Genomic DNA, 6,594 nt, shown 5'->3' with positions numbered 1-6,594 from the left:
AGACTGAATCACGCAGAAATAGAAAATTTGAGTTAACTAGTAAGGAGATTGAATCAGTAATCGAAAACAAAGAAAAACCCAAGACTGGATGACTTCACTGATAAATTCTATCAAACATTTAAATAATTAACACCAATCCTTCTTAAACTCTTCAAAAAATTCAGAATTTCTTCCAAATTCATATTACAAGGTCACTATTGTTCTGGTACCAAAGCCAGACAAGAGCACTACAATTAAAGAAAACTCTAGGTTAGTATCCTTGATGCATAAATATGCAAAAGTCCTCAACAAAATACTATAAAATTGAATTTAACAATATATTAAAAGAATTGGACACCATGACCATGTGAGATTTATCCCTGGGATATAAGGATGCTTTAACATGTAAAAATGTGTTAATGAGATAAATTATATTTTAAATTTATAAACTGAATTTATATTTATTTGTATATTATATAAATATCAATATAGTGTTATAGAATGTTGAAAATAAAATATTAAGTCCTCAAATTAAAAAAAAAAACAACAAAACAGCAACATACTCAGAAAGAGGGAAAGGCCTCAGATACAGGGAGATGGGGAAGAAAAAAAGGAGTAAGAATTTTCCCCTAAAAGACAGATGCTCTCATAACTGATTGTTATCAAATATTTAGTTGCTCTGTGAGGTCATGTGCTTATTTGTCCTCAGTGGATTTTATGTTGCTGAATCACTTCTTGCTCATTGCCTCATCTTCTTTCATGTTCTCTTGTAGTTTTCCATGTATTCATTTTGCTTTTAGCTTGACTTGTCTGACTTCTTTGTACTTTTGCTGTCTCTATTCTGCAGTATAAAAGGAATGGTAAATACTAACTCTGAGACATGAAGCTTTGGGGCCTGTGGCTCCCCAGAATAAATGCCTCATTGTAAAACACTCACTAAAAAACTCATCAGTCTAAAATCAATTCCAGCTTTAGGTCACCAAGCACACAGAGGAAAAAAAAAAGGGGGAAACTACATTATCTTTAGAGACAAAAGTGTAAATATTAGTTTTTCTGGTAGAAGAATATTTGCTACTGCTCACTGTATTTGCCTCAGTGGAAAGACAAATTCATTTAACTGACTATTCTTTTTAGAAAGCATTGAAAAACCAGCTGAACAGAGACTCTGATAGGTCGCTATTCATTACAGATATAGAAATAATGGACTTATTTTTCCTTGGCCTCAGGAAATCAAGAAAACGAAGATTTGGCATTCTAGAGTACTTCAGAACAATCGCCAGATCCTATTATGAGATGTGGAGATAATGTATGCTACAAGTGTGGCTAGGGATTATAATTGTTACATCTCTGTCAATATGCGCCCCAAACAGTTGGTATTTGTAGAAGTATTCAGCATAATGGTATGCCCTCTATTTTTACTTGCTGCCTCTGACTGCCTTGGGATGATAGCATGTGCAGAGTCAGCAGGATGTTAAAGAGATTATCACCAGCCCTGGATGGAGTGAGTTGCTATAGGATGCTTCTAAGCCTTTAGAAGCCAGCAGAATAACTAAATAAACCCATGTGCCTGTCAGTTCTAGACTAAGGGGAGAACTGGAGACAGCCAGTATAAACTATTCTCTTGAGAATCATGGATCTAAAGAACAATGGAGAAATCAGGTGTAATTCCCTGTAGAAAATGACTGGTTTGTACTTCGACCACTACAGAAAGTTCATTTAGAGAGTCATTACCTATTGTATTGTCTCTGAAACTTTCGTTTTCTTCACTATGCTTTGTGAAATACCTGTTGCCAGTTTTGCATGTGAGCTCTTTATCGGCAAGCTGTTAATGACTCTATGGTTTTCTCTACTTACTGACTGCTTTCCGTTCCTTGGCCAGATGCCCCTGTGTTCTCTGTTCTTTCTGTGTTTCTGCTATGAGAAGTCATTTGTTTCTCGCTCACATTATGTCAACGTTTGGCATAAAGGATAATTTTCTGGTTGGGTATGAATTGAAAAGGAATCCTCATTGGGTGAAAACATGAATGCCGTAATAGTTGCAATGTAATGTAGTTTATATCCTAAATTATACCTTCTCGTGGATTTTTCTGTCTAACCATTTAATGGACATTGTATCAAGAGTGTAAAGAATAGTAAGAATCAGAAGGTCTGGGCACCAGTTCTATTGATGATACTTATTAGCAAGCTACTAAACACTGTAGATCCTTATTTCTTCTTTGTCAGAGGGCAGTGGTGATCTGGGTGTAACTTACAGTGCCTTTCTAAACAGCAAGGAGAGAATGTGTGTAAACATAATTTGTACATAAAGGGCGCCTGGGTAGCTCAGTCAGTTGAGTGCCCGGCTTCGGCTCAGGTCATGATCTCACAGTTTGTGGGTTTGAGCCCTGCATTGGTTTCTGTGCTGACATCTCAGAACCTGGAGCCTGCTTCGGATTCTGTGTCTCCCTCTCTCTCTGCCCCTTCCCCATCACACTCTGTCTCTCTCTCTCTCAAAAATAAGTAAATGTTAAAAAAAAATTAATATTGATTTGTACACCAGAAAAACACTTCATAGACCCAAGGTGTTATTGTACAGAAAGTTTTACTGGTTGAATTTTACAATACACTTAAGATTATAATTAAGATAGGTCAGAAAAGGGTACAAGTGAAATGAGATCTCTGCATGAAGATAGTATAACAGAATATTTAAACATAACAGTGTCACACATTAGCAAAAAGACTTTTCCCTGAAAAACTTATTGTCTAGGAGACAACGTTGAAGATATTTGCAGGAATTGATCTTTCTGTGAATGTGAGTTATAAGAAATTCAACTGCCCAAATCACTAATGGCTTAAAAACTTATGAGCTGACCAAAATACACACTTGTCCATGGGAAAGAACACTACAGCCTTGTAAATTACTGAGGCCACAGTGATCTTGAAAAACCATCAAGCTGGAAGAAAGTCCTATTGTCTTTCTTCCCACTTACTGGAGGTTTCTTTAACTTCTAACTTCTAAAATTGCTTCTAAAATGAAAAAAACTACAATGAAACATTGATATAAAGAAAGAAATTTAGAAGGGTCATGGATATGACATGAGTTCAAGAAAATAAATAAAGAATTGATCTTAGAAGTGAATTGACCCCTTTAAATAAAGTAAAACCCAGAACTTCCAACAGTTGGCATTGACTGAGGAATCAGCAGATAGAAAATGGTATTTGAACCAAGTGGCACTAATTCTGTCCCTTTGATTTTTTCCTTCTTTCTTGGGTTCTCTATGATTCCACTGCCATGAATATGCTGGTTGCCAGGGCCTTCCTTTTGCATGCAAACAGCCTTGCCTTGATTCTTTCAGCCTGAATCTAAATCTGTGGGGTTTGGTCCAAACTAACACCCGAGTTAAATATGGAATCTCCTAGTAGATACTCATGCCATGTTTTACATTCTTGACATCCTTGGTCACAATCTAAGTGCAAGGTCCCGGTATCTTCCCTGACCCATCTATCATTTCTACTCTGCCTGAAAGATCATTCACTTACATCCTAAACCTCTATACAGAATACTTTTTTTTACTGCCTCAAACTTTTCCTTCTCTAAGAACACCACTTTTCCTGTAACCATCTCAGGTGGAGGATGTTCATCCTTTTAGAGTCAATATGCCAAATATACCCAAATATCAAAGAATGGGGAAATTTTAGTCTGAGTAAGATTGGAAGTCAAAGTTTTTGGACAGAAAAGTGATATGATCTGTGAAACATTTGAGAAAGGCCATCCTGGATGTTGTAAGGGAGCAGGAATAAATTGTAATGATGCAATTGATTGACAATGGTGTCTTGCACTAGAATATTAATGATAGAGGTGATGAAAAGTGGTGAGACACTGAATATTTTTCAAAAGCAGAGCTGTCAGTATTAATGTTGAATTGGATGAGGATTTAAGAGAAGAGGAGTCAGATATTTCTCCAAGGGGTGTGTGTGTTTCCACAATCAGCTGAGGGAAAGACAGTGTCATTTATTGAGATGGAAAAGGCTGGGGAAGTGGGGAAGGGAATGGTTGATTGGTAGGGATGTTATGTAGAAATTCAGAAGTTTTGATTTGGACATTTAGGTTGAAATGCCAATTAATTATTCATTAAGAGATGTTAAAAAAGCAGCTGAATTTTTAAATCTGAAATGAAGGGGAGGAGTTGAAGCTGGACATGTAAATTTAGGACTTCCCTGCTCATAGGTGCTACACAGCCATGAGAATAAAGATTATCCAGAGAGGGAATAAATATATCTCAGGAAGATTAGCAGTGTAAGAAACATGGATACACATGTAGAAGGGATGTGATAAAATAATTAAAGAGACTGAGAAGAAGCAGTTCATGAAGTATGGAAGCCAAGAGAGAACTAGACTTTTAGCACAAGAGGAAAAAAAAATTTCAAGCAGGAGGAAATGATCAATTAATGCTGATAGAGCAATATGAAGATGGAGTGACAGACATTTCCAGGAAAAATGTCTTTGGATTTGAGGAGTTTTTAGTGTGGACAATTCACTTCTTGCATTTAATTGAGGCTCCTTAAGAGCCCTGGTGTTGGCTAAAGTCACATTTTTCCAGTTACCAAAAACCCATGTTAAATGAAAATCTTAGTATAAATAATAACCTGCAACAACCACAAAAAGATATCAGAATTAGGAATAAACAAAATAAGAAAAGTATAGGACCTGAATGGAAACAACTTAAAAGCTTTACTGAGAGATATTCTATTAGGACAATAAGATGCCTCCAAAGATGTCTCTGATCTATTCCAGAAGCCTATGAACAAATTATTTTACATGGCAAGAGGGACTTTGCAGAAACGATTATGTTAAAGGAACTTGAGATGGGGAGATTATCCTGGATTATCCAGGTGGGCCCGATGTGGTCATAGGCTCCTTAGGAGAGAGAAGAAGAAGGGTGAAAGGCAAAGATGGAGATGTGTGGACTGAAGCGGAGATCTTTAGCAAGGAAGGCAGGCAGCCTCTCGAAGCTGGAAAAGGCAAGGAAATGTTTTCTCTTCTAAACTTCCAGCAGGAACACAGCCTTGCCAATCCATTTTGGACTTTTGACCTCAAGAATTATGGGATAACACATTTGTATTTCTTTAATCCACCATGTCTTTGGTAATTTGCTGCAACAACAATAGAAAACCAGTACAGATTTTACAAAACTTGAACCAATGGGAAGAAATCTCTTATACATACAGAGATAATTCTGTTTGTGCCTGGATTAGTTTCTGAAAGGACTCCCAACTGGTTGGTAAGACTCGGAACAACCTTAGGAACGAAAAATTTGCTTTATCTTTTATCCTCTTGTGCTATTGAAATATTTTTTAATTAACCATATGTATGTATTACTTTTTATAATTTATTTGAAATTGCCACACATTAGATGAAATTGAAGCTGTTAATTTCCAGTCACTGCAGAAGGGCGGTTCTCTCACCATTAGTGAGTCACTGGGATGGACAAGAAGGCTTGAACAAGAAATAGGTGGACCGTAGGTTTGTATTGATGCTTTTGAAGATAAGCAGTCATGAATTCACCTCGGCATAGAAATATATGGAACACAGAACCACAGAATAAAAATATAGCTGAGGTTTTCATTCAAGCTTTTGCCGGATATGTTGTGATCCAAATAATAAAGAATCATTGAATAATAGTGCTTTCTTACACTTAGAAATGATAATAGCTTTGAGGCCAATTTCATATGTCTATCTGGTAGTACTCATCCTAGCCTAGAAAAAAATTGAAATGGTGGGAAAAAAAGAATGATATAAAGGTTCATGAATAATAGCTTAACCGCATTGATAGAACTGGCATTTCGATAGAGACCTGCTGTTGTTCAATGTATTATGTTTTGCCTGAATGATAAGTGGGTGATGTGTGAAGGAGCATAAATGTGGCTGTTTAGCAAGTGGCATGTTTTGCTTAATGCAAATCACGAAGATGTAAGTCATTTTTGTAAACCTTCAGCATTTCCATTTTATTATAAAATGATGCCACTGATAATGATTAAAGCAATAACTGTTGTGTACAGGTAAAAAGAAGAAGGTACAATCAACAGGGTTTTTCTATTTGGGGACAAAAATATAATTCACAAAACTAATGTTTGCTTATTCTGATAGACAGTTGTTTCTTCCGTTTCTCAAACATAAACTAATCAGATTGCCGCTCCTTCTCTAGTATGCTAAAAACGGCTGTCCTTTCTCAGAAGGCCACACATATATGACAATTGTACTCATGTTTTCCTCTGATTACTTTACTTTGGTTCAACATAACAAATTATATGACAGTACAAGATTTCAGTTTTATTTGAGGCTATTAGAAACTCACAACAATTCATCAACTTGTATTCTCTAATCGCTGTTTTTATATGAACAAACATAATTTTAGCACTTTACCCTTACATATTAAAATTATTCTTTTTTTCTTAATTAAGAAGTTACATAATATTTTACAAAAATGACCTAAAAGACTAGACATACTTATTTTTAAACTTGGAAAATCACTTGAACAAAAGGGTAATGTGTGTTTCATTACTCTCCCACAGAATTTAAATATGAGAAGTATGCTTTTTGAAAATGTAAAATGTTTGTCACAACCAAAGAATATC

This window comes from Prionailurus viverrinus, chromosome B1 (genome assembly GCF_022837055.1).
Source record: "Prionailurus viverrinus isolate Anna chromosome B1, UM_Priviv_1.0, whole genome shotgun sequence".
In the NCBI taxonomy this organism is placed as follows: domain Eukaryota; kingdom Metazoa; phylum Chordata; class Mammalia; order Carnivora; family Felidae; genus Prionailurus; species Prionailurus viverrinus.
The sequence above is the reverse complement of the archived record's forward strand: the minus strand, read 5'-3'. Positions refer to the sequence as shown.